The following is a 16,308-nucleotide window of genomic DNA, read 5'->3' on the forward strand; positions in this document are numbered from 1 at the left end:
GTCACGTCTCTCACCTGAGTGTACGCGTTACTTCTCAGAGCTCCCCAAAGCTGACGGGCCCATCCCCTCATCCCCAGGGGTGGCCGGGTCCCTTGTGGGGGCTCAGATGTCTAGGGCGTGCTTTGGTGTCCTGGTTGCGTGCCCTCAGGTCTGTAGAAGCCTTAATTTATATTCAAACAAGTGGTAGATGGTTGGAATATTTTTTCAGTCACTATCCACGATGACAATTTAAAAATGCAGGTCCCACCCTATCAATCAGAATCCTGTCATCATTTTTACAGTAAAAATTTACTAGGGCTACAATGTAGCCCACTGAAAACATTTTAAGAAAATAGTATTATTCATAATCCTAAATTCAGTTCAGTTCAGTTCAGTTGCTCAGTCATGTCCAACTCTGCGACCCCATGGACTGCAGCACACCAGGCCTCCCTGTCCATCACCAACTCCCAGAGTTTACCCAAACTCATGTCCATTGAGTCGGTGATGCCATCCAACCATCTCATCCTCTGTCGTCCCCTTCTCCTCCTGTCTTCAATCTTTCCCAGCATCAGGGTCTTTTCCAGTGAGTCAGCTCTTCACATCAGGTGGCCAAAGAATTGGAGTTTCAGCTTCAGCAGCAGTCCTTCCAATGAACACCCAGGACTGATCTCGTTTAGGATGGACTGGTTGGATCTCCTTGCAGTCCAAGGGACTCTCAAGAGTCTTTTCCAACACCACAGTTCAAAAGCAAACCCCTCCTAAAACCAAATATTTCAGTGAACAACCTCAGAGGAGGGGAAAAAAAAAACTTCAAAACCCCAACAGTTAAGGAGAAAAAGTGCTAATTTTGTGAGAAATAAATCACCTTTGATTTGTGAGGGGGAGTTCCCCTGCTCCAGGATCTGTCACTTTATGCTATGTAAATTTCAAGTACAGGAAGTAGAAGACTTGACTCGCCATGTGTATTTTGACCAGCTCTTTGGCCTTTCCCTCACAATGACCTTCTCAGCTCTTTATCAGGGGAGCTGGGCATGGGGAGTGTTTTACTCCAGCTGTACATGTGTCTTGTGCTTCCCCAAGAGCCTGGGGGAGTCTGGCTGTGGCCATGGCACATCCCTCTTTCTACACTGTGAGGAGAGCTCGGGGCCACAGACGTGTGTGCCAAGTGTGTTGGTCACTCGGTCGTATCCGACTCTCTGTGACCCCACGGACTGTCGCCCTCCAGGCTCCTCTGTCCACGGGATTCTCCAGGCAAGAACACTGGAGTCAGTTGCCAGGCCCTTCTCCAGGGGATCTTCCCGACCCAGGGGTTCAACCCGAACCTGCGTCTCTCACGTGTTCTGCATCTGCAGGCGGGTTCTTTACCGACTGAGCCACGAGGGAAGCCCAAACAGTTGTGTAAGTCCCAAGAATGATGTACTGGCCCTCTGGCCAAGGTCCTGAAGACCGGTGCTGCAGGCTTTGTAGAATCCAGATGCAGGAGCCTCCCCCCGACTCTAAGTGGAGGGAGACAGGCAACTTGGAGCGGAGAGCTCTGCCCAAGTGTTTAGACTGGTTTCCCAGCAGGAAGTGTGGCTGGCATCCCTGGCTGCCTCTCTGCCTTCTAACCCCTGAGATGAGTCACAGGGCCGGGGCCTGAGTAAGTCTCCTTCAGTTCAGTTCCGTTCAGTTCAGTCACTCAGTTGCGTCCAACTCTTTGTGACCCCGTGGACCACAGCACGCCAGGCTTCCCGTCCATCACCAACTCCTCTAGTTTACTCAAACTCATGTCCATTGAGTCGGTGATGCCATCCAACTATCTCATCCTCTGTCGTCCCCTTCTCCTCCTGCCCTCAATCTTTCCCAGCATCAGAGTCTTTTCAAATGAGTCAGCTCTTTGCATCAGATGGCCAAAGTATCAGAGTTTCAGATTTAGCATCAGTCCTTCCAATGAATATTCAGGGCTGATTTCCTTTAGGATGGACTGGTTGGATCTCCTTGCTGTCCAGGGGACTCTCAAGAGTCTTCTCCAGCACCACAGTTCAAAAGCATCAATTCTTCGGCACTCAGCTTTCTTTATAGTCCAACTCTCACATCCATACATGACCACTGGAAAAACCATAGCCTTGATTAGATGGACCTTTGTTGGCAAAGTAATGTCTCTGCTTTTTAATATGCTGTCTAGGTTGGTCATGACTTTTCTTCCAAGGAGTCTTTTAATTTCATGGCTGCATGAGTCTCCTTAGAACAAACGAAATGGGTGACATCAGGTTGGTTAACACCCAGGATGGCCTCACAGGGGACAGAACTTACCCAGGAGCGGCTAGATTGGCCTGGTCACCCTTGGTACCAGCCCCTGGTTCCCTTCGCTCAGCCCAGACCCCCTCTGTGCTCAGCCCTCCCCTGCTCCCTTGGCTCCTGCCCCTCTGCCCTGCTCGCGCACATGATCTGAGCTCCTTTCCTAGGTTACAGGGAGGCTGGGACCCTTGGAACAACCTGTGCCTGAGATCCCAAATTGCATAGCACCTAAGAGAGACAGTCATGTGAAAGAAATCCCACACATTAAAGCAAGGTTACAAACTTCCCTGGTGGTGCAGTGGATAAGAATCTGCCTACCAGGGCAGGGGACACAGGTTCTATCTGTGGCCCGGGAAGATTCCACGAGCCGTGCAGCAACTAAGCCTGTGAGCCGCACCTACTGAAGCCCGTGCGCCTAGAGCCCGTGCTCCGAAATGAGAACCACTGCTGAGAAGCCCGTGAACCACAACCAGAGAAAGTCCTCACAGCAACGGAGACCCAGCACAGCAACCCCCCAAAACCCCACAAGACTGCAAAAGGGCAGGGAAGGAAACAGCCACAGGAATTCAGTCTTGAGATTTTGAAATCACAGTTTTCTGACTCAGAACTGAGAAACACGGGGCAACCATGGAGAGGGGAGGTTCCGCTGGGATTCCCACACCCAGGACTAGCTGTTGGGCCAAAAGCGCTTTTATTTGTCAAGTGTTTTGACAGATTTTAAAGCCGCTTTACTTTTACTGCCTGGAGAGGAAAGCAGCACTCGTCGGAGTACTTTTTCATAATTCTCCTCTTTTTGTCCAACAAGATCAACGAGCCAACCACCTGCAAGGGAAGGAACCGCCTCTGCTTCTGGAAAAGTGAGAGTGAAGTTGCTCAGTCGTGTCCGACTCTTTGAGACCCCATGGCTCCTCCGTCCATGGACTCTTCCAGGCAGGGATACTGGAGTGGGTTGCCATTTCCTTCTGGAGGAGCTTCAAAAAGCAAGGGAGGGGCCAGACTCTTCTGGAATCCCCCAGACGCGTTTTGCAAGTAGACACAGGTGCGTCCTCTACCCTCAAAGCCCTGATGAGACCACAGCTCCTCTTTGCTGAGTCGCCAGTCAGCGCCTCCTCTCCAGAAGGCGGGAGACGCTCTTTCCCCACACCAGGCAGGCAGGAGTCCCGAGACTCACCATCAGCCGTGAGCACCCCTCCATCGCCAAGCCCTCCCTCTACGCCAGCTGTGCCACGTTGGTCTCTTGGTCCTCGCTCGGGTGGATGTGCCAGAGAGCAGTCACGAGACGCATCCAGCTTCGGGGCTTTTTCAGCTCCATGATGGTGGACCCATGGGAACCCATTGCCATGGGGCAGCTGGGCGGACACCTGTGTCTCGGGGTCCCTGGCATAACTGGCGACCAGTCTTAACTGGTGGACAGGGCTCCTCCTGGGCTGAAAAAGCATAAACCCTGCAACACTGAGACTTGTGTTGACGCTTAGGTTCCCAGAGCTCATTTCTGTCTTCTTTTAACATCCATTTGATGGACTGGGAGCTCCTAACGAGAGATATCTCTAGACGAAATAGCTATTAGGTTGGGAACTTGGGTGTCTAAACAGGCATATCTTTCTAAATTGCAGATGATTAGCTGGTTCACAGACTTTAGCTGTGACAAGCATAATGCGTTGCTTAAGTGGCCTAAACGGGTTTGTTTTGCTCTCGCATATCAGCCCCAATGCTCTCCCAGCAGGAAACTTAAGAGCAAAAACAATAAATAAATGAATAAAATTGTGTTGACTGGAGAGGAAAAGAAAAATGGGCATCGATCACCAAATACTACAAAGCAAATAAACTGAGAAGTGGCATTTCAGGCAGAATCGACAGATACAATGTGTCTGCGTTTGCTCCACTGTCTCACTAGGGCACGAGTGCAAAGCTTATGCACCAATACAAGAGAACACAGAGTTGATACAGTTTTGTGTTTCTAAGCCCTTTTAAGATACTGGTGGTGGTGGGCTGGAAAAATAGGAATGATATGGAAAATGTGTCAACTCAGCTATTTTTAAATGAACAAAAAGAGCTGATACTTAAAACAAAAAATACAAAGTATACTTTTCCAAACTGAAAAATTCCTTTGTAACGCAATCAGTCAAGGTCTAATTTTAAACTATCACCTCTTGCATTTGGGGTGCACGGGCAATCTTGTTTCCCTAAAGCAGAATATCCTGCATGGCCTGGTTTGAGCTCACCTGCTCCCCATCCGTGTTTTCTTTTGAGTAAATAGAAAAAAGCAAGTGCACAGCATTTAATGAGATGACTCCTTAGGAGTCTAAATTACTCAGCATTTTTTAAAGGACTATTCAAGGACCTGCTATATAAAGTCAACAAGATCCTTAGATCTCCTCCTCTGTGACTACCACCATGGGCAAAGTGGTTACAATGTTTAGACATGAAATAAGAGAAGCAGACTGTGGATCTGGTTGGCTTTGGAGAATTTACTCAATTGTTAATTCAATTAACTGGCTATCTTTAACCACTAATGTTTATCAAATGTCTTACATATACCCAGACATATGCAACAGGCTTCAAACGCAACTTCATCCCATGTTCTAAACACAGGTCCTTTCTTGGGGAGCTGTCCACATGCTGCTCTGACAGCCGCTGGTGGGGGTGGGCACCACGGCTCCCACGTGATGGTCACCGAGAGGGAAATCCAGGTGGCGCGAGGCAGCTGCAGCGGTCTTGTCAGGACACCTGAGAAGACAAATTATGTTCTCTCTTTGTTGTTTTCTTTCTAAACATATTTGACAATCGATCTTTCATTAGCATTTGTGTTCTCTGAGATGATGCTTTTGTACACCACCTATGCTATTTCAGCACAAGGCATCAATCATGGATTAAGGACAAGATCTTGTACAAAGAATATTTATGTCTTAATTGTCTTGAAAGCTTGGCATAGTAATTGAAAATTCAAAGGTCAAAAATGCTCCTTTGTTTTTCCTATTTTTCAAGAAATCAAGAGGCCAACAACGCAAAGATTGATAGAAATACATTTTCCTTGTCTCTTTGGCACATTATACTAAACGGAGAAAGGTGTCAGGCTGTCAAGACTTTGTGATGGTTCCCATCTAAAGGTGAATATGCCATTGAATGCCTACTAATAGAGATACTGCCTTAGAGGTAAAAAAGACTAACAGACAAATCATGAAAGAGATCATTATGAAGGAATGTGAACACTGGAAGATACACTTAACCTCAACAGCAATCAAATATGAATGAAAGCCAAACCTAGATGTCATGATTTACCAGTCAAATTATTACACACAAAAATGTATTAATCACAAGTATTGTATGAGAGCCAATCTTTCTGGGACTCTAACTGAAGGAAAGACTCTCAAATCCAAAGATACACAGAGGAAGTTGTTCATTCCAGAAAAATACAGGACACATTCTAAATATCACCCACAGAATCGATAACTAGGTTGCAAAACAGCCATACGATTATCTAGACTTAGTCAATAGTATACTGACTATGTATCCTTTCAGTGATAAGAGGGATACACTACTATGGATAAAATAAATAAGCTGTGAGGATGTTTCGTATAGCACAGGGGATATTTTATAATAATGGCAAATGGAATATAATCTTTAAAAATTGTGAATCACTGTGTTGTAGATCTGAAACATAAAATATTGTAAATAACTATACCTCAATAAAAAACAAATAGAAGTCTCATGAGAGAAAAAGAAATATGGACCCTGACCCATAACTTGCATCATAATAAAAATGAACTCAAAATGGATCAGAGACTTAAATGGAAGACCTACAATCATAAAACATCTATCTAGAAGAAAACACAGAAGAAAATCTTTGCAGCTTTGGCTAGGCAAAGATTATGTAAAACCCCAAAACCATAACCATAAAAGGGAAATGACTGATAAACTGGATTTCATCAGACTTTAAAACCTATGCTTTTTGAAAGATACTAATGATTATGAAAAAACAAGCCACTGACTTGGGAGGAAATATTTTTAAAACACACATGTGATAGAAATTTGCTTTCATGACATGAAAAGAATTCTCAAAACTCAATAATGAGAAACAAACCACCCAAACGTAAAACAGGGAAATAGTCTGAATGAAGATACACGGGCGGCACTCAAGCATGGGACAAGAGTTCAGTGCCCTAAGTCAGAGTAGGGGGTTCAGACAGACCAGAACGAAACACCACGGCACATTCATGGGAATGGTTAAAGCTTTAACCATTTGCCCTGCGGATGTGATTGCAGAATGGCATGGTTGCTTTGGAAGCCTGCTTGGCAGTGTCTTACAAGTAGATGTATATTCCTCATATTATCCAGAAATGTCACTCCTATTTATTCAAGGAAAGTGAAGCTTATGTTCACTCAAAAACCTGTTTGCGAATGTTGACAGTGCTTTATTTCTAATCACCCACCACTGAAAACAACTCAGATAAGCTGTGGGATGCATAAGCAGCCAGGCCCATCTTTCCAGTGGAATCCTGCCCAAATGGTCCTTTCAGCTGTGCATGAGACTCTCCCTGCAGTGTGCGATGAGACTTAGGAGGCTACTCATTGCATGATGCCATTCTGTGCATGAGCCTCTCCCTGCAGTGTGCGATGAGACCCAGGAGGCTACTCATTGCATGATGCCATTCTGTGCATGAGACTCTCCCTGCAGTGTGCGATGAGACTTAGGAGGCTACTCATTGCATGATGCCATTCTGTGCATGAGACTCTCCCTGCAGTGTGCGATGAGACTTAGGAGGCTACTCATTGCATGATGCCATGCATGTGACTCCTTTCACATAACATTCTGGAATGTTATGGACCTGGGACCTTTGTCAACAAAAGTCCATATAGTCAAAGCTATGGCTTTTCCAGTAGTCATGTACAGATGTGGGAGTTGGGTCACAAAGAAGGCTGAGCACCGAAGAATTGATGTTTTCAAACTGTGGTGCTGGAGAAGACTCTTGAGACTTCCCTTAGACTGTAAGCAGATCAAATGAATCAATCCTAAAGGAAATCAACCCTGAATATTCATTGGACGGACTGATGCTGAAGATGAAGCTCCAGTACGTTGGCCATTTGATGCGAAGAGTCAATCTATTGGAAAAGACCCTGATGCTGGGAAAGATAGAAGGCAAAAGGAGAAGGGGACAGCAGAGGATGAGAAGGTTGGATAGCTTCACCAACTTAATGGACATGAATTTGAGCAAACTTCAGGAGGTAGTGGAGGACAGGGGCACCTGACGTGCTGCCGTCCATGGGGCTGCAGAGTCCGACACAACTTATTGACTGAAAAACAACAACTAGAAAGGGCAAAATAAAATGTAAAAAGCACATCAGTTGTTTCCAAGGACTGTGGTTGGGAAAGGCATGACTGAAAAGGAACAGGAAGGAATTTGGGGAGATTTTAACTACTCTATATCTGACTGAGGTGGTGGTTAGGTAATTCTATGCGTTTGTAAGAACTCAGAGACTTGTACACTAAAAGCAGTGAATTTTGCTCTTTATTCTTATGAATAAACTTTCATCATTTGGGGGAAGATGACAGGTTCTGGACACAGATAGTGCTGATGGTTGCATAACAATATGAATGTACTTAATGCTACTGTACATTTGAAAATGCTTACAATGGAAAATGATGTTTTGTATATTTTACCACTATAAAAACAAGATTTCATAATTGCTAATTTCATTAATTTTTTAATATTCTATTTTACCTTTTGGCAATAGCGGCTGTACTGTCAACTGAAAAAAGTGCATAACATGAGAGTTGTGTGTTAAGTTTTACTTGGGGCAGAACGAGGACTCTGGCCTGGGAGACAGCACCTCAGAGAGCTCCAAGCAGCTGCTCCAAGGAGGCGGGCGGAGGCCGGTATATGCGTGATTTGGGCGACGGGAGAGCCCACAGGGAAGCACAGATGTTTTGCAAGAAGTCTCTGCTGGTCATAAGCAGCAGATGTCACCAGGAAGCATTTTAGCGCTTTTCTAGACACGAGGAGATGCAAGAACTGGATTCATAAAACCTCCTGAAAGTATCTAAATATCCAAAGACCTGTTCGGCCTGTTTTTCCCAGAGTACAGAACACCTCATTCCTGATCTCCACTCTGAACTCCTTTCAAGGAGTGTTGAAGGTCAGCAGCTGCAGCGGCTCACGATTTAACCCAGCCGCCAATTTGTATTGGTAGTACTTAAAGCACATTCATCTCTGTCATATTACTGATCCCCATCTCACTAAAGCCCTCTGAGCTTCAAATGTTCAGTCACTAAGTCATGTCCGACTCTTTGTGACCTATGAACTGCCGCACGCCAGGCTCCTCTGTCCTTCACTATCCCTCAGAGTTTGCTCAAACTCATGTCCAATGAGTGGGTGATTCTATCCAGCCATCTCACCATCTGTCATCCCCTTCTCCCCCCGCCTTCAATCTCTCCCAACATCAGGGTCTTTTCCAGTGAGTCAGCTCTTTGCATCAGGTAGCCAAAGTATTGGAGCTTCAGTTTCAGCTTCAGTCCTTCCAATGACGATTCAGGGTTGATTTCCTTCAGGACTGACAGGTTTGGTTTGGCTTGGAATGACCCCCTTTAACTTAGAAGACAGGTCCGGTAAGCAGTCTGATGAGGTGAGGCACGCTGCCTGCAGGTGGCGCCCTTCCCCTCCCAGCTATCCGCCCCTATCTGGCCGGTTCATCTCCAGAAAGCTTAAGTGCTCCTTGCTTTTCCTTTGCTGAGTGACAGCAAGGGTATTTCCTGAAGCTATGCATGGATTTTTGGAAAGAGGGACAGTTTGGTCACTAATTAATTTTATTCAGTAGCTGGAGCAGAGATTTGAGTCAATAAGATTCAAAACTCACGTATCAAATGCCTCGGTTTCCTTAACTTTCTGTGACACAGAAAACAAAACTTTCATGAAATAGCTATTTAGCTAGGTTCAGCACTCGCTGATGGTTTGCATTCTGTTCTATACTAAAGGACTGGTTACATTTTTCAAGTACTGCTCATGACCCACTAAGCTGACTTCGTCACCCACTGCTAAGAAGTGAGCATGCTTTGAAAAACACCCCTAGTGAGCTTGGCTACCCATCCTTTGCACGCATGCCAAGTTGCTTCAGTAGTGTCTAACTCTTCGTAAGCCCATGGACTGTAGCCCACCAGACTCTTCTGTCCATGGGATTCTCCAGGGAAGAATTCTGGAGTGAGTTGTCATGCCCTCCTCCGGAGGATCTTCCTGACCCAGAGATCAAACCCTCATCTCTTGGGTCTCCTGCATTGCAGGTAGATTTTTTTTGTTCCACGCAGATTCTTTACCACTAGAGCCACCTGGGAAGTCCACGCTTTAGTCTCATTAACAACTTTTGTAGGGGAAAGACTGAAGGTCTTTTAACTATGTGTGTGAACTGAATATTTCTTAAAAGTTAAAAACTGTATTAAAAAAAAAAAAAGTCCTTACCTCTTAGACCCTCATTTCCTAGCACCAAGGCTGCTTCAACCACAGGACCATGTCACTGGTCCTCACACCTCCATGCACCATCCTGCCTCAGGGCCTTCGCACCGGCTCTTCCTTCCGCCTGAAGCATCTTCCCCCAGATGTCCCCTGACTAGGCCCTCTCCTCCTCCAAGCCTCGGCCGCAGTGTTGCAGGGCCTTTGCACTGGCTCTTCCTTCCGCCTGAAGTATCTTCCTCCAGATGTCCCGTGACTAGGCCCTCGCCTCCTCCAAGCCTCGGCCGCAGTGTCGCCTCAGTGAGGCCCTCCCTGATCGCTGGTTGAGAGCTGCAGCCACACCTCAGTCAGGCTTGCCCTGCTCTTCACGTCCCAGTCATGTCACCCTCACTATTTAGTACATTTATGTGTTGCTTATTGTCTGTTTGTCCAAGTTAGACCATAACTCCAGAAGGGCTGGGGTCTTTCTGTCTCTTCACAAACGCCTGGAATAAAGCAGCATCTGGAAGATACTCAGCAGGCGCTGACAGAGTTTCTTGAGTATTCTCTACAGATTAGAATGGGCAGGTAGACGCTTCACATCGTATCTAGTCGATGAAGAGAAGCTGGGCACGTGGCTCTGCTCCCACCCGTGCCCCCGACCCTCAGGCTCAGGCCAACAGGATGCTTCTCAGAGGGCGGGCCTGGAGCAGAACCACTCATCACACTCACCAAAAAGGCAGGTTCCGGGGCTCACCCCAGACCCGCTGACGTAGAGCGTCTAAGGGCCTGGGCCAGGAGTTTGTGCTGTAGATAAGCCCCAGCCCCCACTAACTAGCTGTTTGGACTTTGCGGTTACCAGCACGCCATCTGACTAACCCCGACTGTGCACATACTGCTGGCAATGCTGAGTCACGATGGCAACCGAAGTGGTGGCCATGGTGGAGGAGTAATCAGGCTGCAGGCTGGTTAATATGCGCCCAATGCCGAGCACCACCTAACGCAGTAACTCATTTACTCCTCTCCACAGCCCCAGAGACCAGCATGTTATCACTCACCCTAAAGGCGAGGAAGGGGGCAGAGAGCGGGGACAGTTTGTTTAAGGCCATGGGCCAGTCCAAGCGAAGCCCTGTGTACTGATCTGGTTTCCTGGGTGTACTATTTCACTGCGTACAATTTGATTCCAACTGCTACTTCTTTAAAATAAAAATAATATGGAGAGAGGAAGAGAGGGTGAGATGTCTGGAAAGAGTAACATGGAAACTCACATTACCATATGTAAGATAGATAGCCAACGAGAATTTGCTGTCTGGCTCAGGAAACTCAAACAGGGGCTCTGTGTCAACCTAGAGGGCTGGGATGGGGAGGGGGATGGGAGGGAGGTTCAAAACGGAGGGGATATGTGTATACCTGTGGCTGATTCATGTTTAGGTTTGACAGAAAACAAAATTCTGTAAAGCAATCATCTTTCAATTAAAAAATAAATTAATTTTTAAAAAATAAAGAAAAAAGGGAAAAACAAATAATCGTATTTTTTGCACACACACACAAAAAAATCTACAACGAGGTCAAATAAAATTGAGAAGGAACTATTCAAAGAAGGCCAGTGCTTGTAAACTCCCGTGAGCCCACAAGAGGTGGCCTGGATCTCCTGTCCTCCCTTGTCCGAGATGTGCAGGAGGGTGGGAAGGTGGCCCCCCACGCTCTCTGGCCTGGGGAGCAGCCCTGCCGCCAGGCTGCCCGGGCCCTTGGTAGATTCTTTACCAGCTGAGCCACCAGGGAAGCCCAAGAATAGTGGAGTGGGTAGCCTATCCCTGCTCCAGCAGAACTTCCCCATCCAGGAATCGAACCAGGGTCTCCTGCGTTGCAAGTGGATTCTTCACCAACTGGGCTGTCAGGGAAGCCCTGGGAGACTGCAGGTCGCTTCAGTTCCCGCTACCAGCTGAGCTGACACCTGGGCTTCAAGTCTGAACAGACTTTTCCTGGACATCCCCGCCCATCTTCACACCTCAGGGCCACCTGGGGGCCCAGACCAGCATTGGCTCACCCCCGAGGCGCAGCTATTCTAAACTCCCTGAGGGCAAGCTCTCCACGTGGGGTGATGGAGGAGTGCTCCCTGAGGCCGTGTGGGCTTCCTGCCTCCCTCCGCTCACCAGACCCCAGCCCTGGGGCCTTGGACTTCCCTGAGGGACACTTTCAGAGTGCTTAGGGCAGCCGCAGTAACCGTCTCCCTTCATCCTTCCTTTGAAGACTTTGTATCCATGCTCACGGTTTTACATTTCAGCAGGGCTCATGGCCTGTGGGCTGAGAGCTGTGTGAACTGCATGGAATCGTGAAATTGCGTATCCAGGTCGGGCAGAGGGTGAGGACGTCCGTGGCACTGACTAGCACCCATCTGTTTCTATCATTCCACAGGAGAACTTCAAAGATAAAGGGATTTCTTCTGGAGCATTTACTCCCCTGTTTGGAGCAACCACATGTTAATGGTCCAGCCAGCAAACTGCCCACTGCAGCTTTCCCATCTCAGAGCATCCTCTGTGCTCCAACACGACCCGACGGGGACAACGATCGAGGTGAGTGTCCAGCGAAAACAGCCGAAGGAGCGGACCCCAGGCCGTCACCTACCCAAGGGCTAGGTGTCAGCGCTGCTGACAAGCCCCAGATGCTAAATAACACAGAGCGCCAGCCCACGAGAAAGAGGGAAATGGTGTGTGTGTGTCTATATGTGGAGATCCTTTTATCTGAGAACTAAGAATAAAGAAACATGCAAGTTGTCTGTTGCAAAGTAGAAACCCAGAAAAGGGAAGTCAGAGACCATTGCAGAGGATGGTGAGTATGGGGTGCAAAAGATGGGGGATATGGAGGGGTGTCAGGGATGGAAAGCGATACCCTGCTGATTATGCCCTTAGCAGGCTTGGGGTTAGAACCAAGTTAATGTCACATCAATCAGTAAGAATGGAGGGAGACTTCCCATGAGATGCGAACAAACAAGAGAACCAAAAGGTGTGTTCCAAACAAATAACAAAGCAACACAGAAGAGGTGGGACAAGGAAAGAACTAAGACTAGCGTTCTCTGGCTCACCTCGCTATCTTTTTTTTTTTTTTAATTTTATTTTATTTTTAAACCTTACATAATTGTATTAGTTTTGCCAAATATCAAAATGAATCCATCACAGGTATACATGTGCTCCAAAAATATGGAACGCTTCACGAATTTGCGTGTCATCCTAGCGCAGGGGCCATGCTAATCTTCTCTGTATTGTTCCAATTTTAGTATACATGCTGCCGAAGCGAGCACTCGCTATCTTAACAGAGTGGACTGCTATGATAAAGTACCGCCCGACTGGGCAGCTTGAAGAAAACATTTATTTCTCTGGGTTCTGGAGGCTGGATGTCCAAGATCAAAATCTGGCCGCACAGGTTCTTGACGAGGACCCTCTTCTGGCGGTCAGACGGCCGCCTTCTTGCCGCGTGCTCACGTGGCAGAGGGTACATGGCCTGAGCTCCAGTATCCTGAGAATGCTGACCCGTCGTGAGGGATCCATGCTCATGACCTTACCTAAACCCAATCGGCCCTCAAAGTCTCGTCTCCTAACATCACCATGATGCTGGGTAGGGTTTCAACACAGGGACTCAGGGGTGGGCGTGACGTACTCTGAAGCTCAAGGCGAGAGGACACAGGGTACAACCTGAAGGGTTTTCAAATGGCCAAGTCTGTGACAATTCGAGCAGGATGGGTCATGATAATAATAGATTATGATCCATGGAATAGAATATGATTTCTTGAGTCTGTCCTGACATAAATAAATAAATAAATAAATAAAGAGCCAGTAGTGAAAGCTCTTCCTTACAGCAGTGTCACAAGGGATAAATGTAGAATGTGGAGTTAGAAAAGCATCCTTTAGCACCCAATGTCTTCAAAATGAATTCACCCAAGAAGAATCGATGAACAGGCAAGGTTTGAATAGAGACGGTACATGTCCATAGTCCCGGAGTAGCCCCCTCCAGGCAGCTGTCAACTACAGAGGCGAGAACCAGTGGAGAAGCCTGGAGGACGCCTCTAGGGGTGGACCAGCTGGGCAGTTTCCTGAGGCGTCAGTCTACATGGGACACACATATCAAAAAAACCCTCTAGAAATGTAGAGGTGGGCAAAAGTTATGTTTGCTGGAATCCCGCTGAAGAAGAGTACTGTTTGCGGCTAGAAATACACTCCAAGCCACTCCCTCCCTAATCCCAAAGACTGGCAAAGGCAGCCCCTGACGGGGAGGGGTGGGGAAGGGTAGGGTGGGGGTTTGGGGGAGAAGAGTAGCTTCAGTTCAGTTCAGTTCAGTCGTTCAGTCGTGTCTGACTCTTCGAGACCCCATGGACCACACACAGCGCGCCAGGCCTCCCTGGCCATCACCAACTCCCGGAGTCTACTCAGACTCAGCTCCACTGAGTCGGTGATGCCATCCAGCCATCTCCTCTTAGGGCTGCTCCAAACCCCAGTCGAGAAGCTGAGTGGTCGCTCTCAGATCTCCATCATAAAGACCTCAGTTCCTTCTCTCAATATATTATTTTTAAGCATTAAAAACAAATTGGGTCACACCTACTGTCCAGCACAAGGAACCATATACCATATCTTGCAATACCCTATAATGGTATTCTTGGGTATTCCCTATAACGGACAAGAACCTGAAAAAGAATATTTGTGTATGTATAATGAATCGCTTTGCTGTACGGCTGAAACTAACACAACATTGTAAACTATATTTTAAAATGGTTTAAAAATAATAATACATTTTTAGAAAATAAGTGAGGAAACTAAAAACAACTGGTTCGCAGAAGCAAGGAATGAGGACGTTGTCCCCATCTGTTCCTGCATGAAAACCACCCCTCCCAAACCCCTCATCCGCCATCCTCAGGGATTTCTGCAAAGCTTGGCTCCCCCTCCCTGGCCGCCCCGTTTGGGTTGGAGTGTCCTGTTCCCATAGAGCTCTGCACACCACCCCTCAAACTTCTGATTCCTTATTTCCTCATCTGTCTTCCATTTGTCTATCTCCACGTGGACACAAGTCTCCACTGCACTTCCCACTTAGCGCCTACGCAGGCGCGCCTGTCTCACACCTAGTCACACAGCACGTGCTCAGCACGTGTGTAGCTGCACACTCTGCTGGTGGAAAAATATTTGGACCTTAATTTTTTTGATCATTTTTCCCCAGAGAAAAAGCTAAATGCCCTCTTTTGGGATTACTTTTTAGTTGGAAGAACACTGAACAGATCTTTAGTTTAAAAAATAAGCTGGAAGAATCCGACAAAACTCAAACCAACCTAGAGAATGTTCTTAGGCAGTTCGGATTCAATAAAACCTCTTTTTTGACCCGTTACATCACAAATTAGCCTTAAAAACCAGCATTTGGGTGAAAAATCAGCAGCTGACTTCATTCTGTTTCTATATTTAACTCAAAAAACAATTTCTAGTAGAACATTACCCTGATTTTCAAGTGTTAAAAATTTCAGACTAGTAAATCTGAGACTTTTGATATTTATGATGTCAAATGTTTACAAGTAAAACGGCTCAATGGAAAATAAAATATTGCAAGAAGAAAGTAGTCAGAGAATTCAGAAGATTATATTATCATACGAGTGGAAAAAAAGCCTGATTTATTATGATGTGATCGTTCAGATATTCAATACATTTCAGAGACTGAAGTCTGCAACACGCCCAGCACAAAACACATGGAATTCCACTGTGACTGTGCAGCCTGTGCCCCGTCCCCCGCCCAGAATATCTGCCACGCGTGTGCATGTCTTTATACCCTGGCTTTATAGGAAAGTCTTCTCTATATACACATTTTAATCTTTTTTTGTCCAACTCTCTGATCTGAGGTGTTTCCATTTTGGCATGTCTAGCGGTGGTTAACCACTTTCACTTCATGAGTATATCACAATCTATTCATGCATTCTTTTTAAAAAATGTGCATTTCACAGAGAACTATAGTCAATATCTTGTAATCACCTCTGCTGCTGCTGCTGCTGCTAAGTCGCTTCAGTCGTGTCCGACTCTGTGGGAACCCATAGATGGCAGCCCACCAGGCTCCCCTGTCCCTGGGATTCTCCAGGCAAGAACACTGGAGTGGGTTGCCATTTCCTTCTCCAATGCATGAAAGTGAAAAGTGAAAGTGAAGTCACTCAGTTGTGTCCAACTCTTTGCGACCGCATGGACTGCAGCCTACCAGGCTCCTCCATCCATGGGATTTTCCAGGCAAGAGTACTGGAGTGGGGTGCCATTGCCTTCTCTGAGTAATCACCTATAATGGAAAATACTTTCAAAAATAGCATATGTGGATATGTATGACTGAATCTCCTTGCTGTGCACCTGTCACAGGATAAGCCAACCATACGTCAATAAAACGTATATATTAAGAAAAAACATGCATTTGACCCTGTGCTTGTTTGGATTTTTATTCTTTTGGGAGTTCTGTTGGTTTTTGCTATAATCAGCAATGCTGCAAGCACGTTCTGGTTTGGTTTTTTTTTTGGTGGATTCTTTTTTTTTTTTTTTTTTCTAATTTTATTTTATTTTTAAACTTTACATAACTGTATTAGTTTTGCCAAATATCAAAATGAATCCGCCACAGACGTTCTGGTTCT

At 46.4% G+C, this 16,308-nt stretch overlaps 1 non-coding gene across 1 annotated transcript; it reads right to left on the reverse strand.

Moving 5' to 3' along the window:
• Positions 1-12,865: 12,865 nt before the first annotated feature.
• LOC133246996 (U6 spliceosomal RNA) lies at positions 12,866-12,972 on the reverse strand. The gene has a single exon (XR_009736236.1). It is a non-coding gene; the product is annotated as a U6 spliceosomal RNA (small nuclear RNA).
• Between the last annotated feature and the right edge of the window lie 3,336 nt (positions 12,973-16,308).

This window comes from Bos javanicus, chromosome 4 (genome assembly GCF_032452875.1).
Source record: "Bos javanicus breed banteng chromosome 4, ARS-OSU_banteng_1.0, whole genome shotgun sequence".
NCBI lineage: Eukaryota > Metazoa > Chordata > Mammalia > Artiodactyla > Bovidae > Bos > Bos javanicus.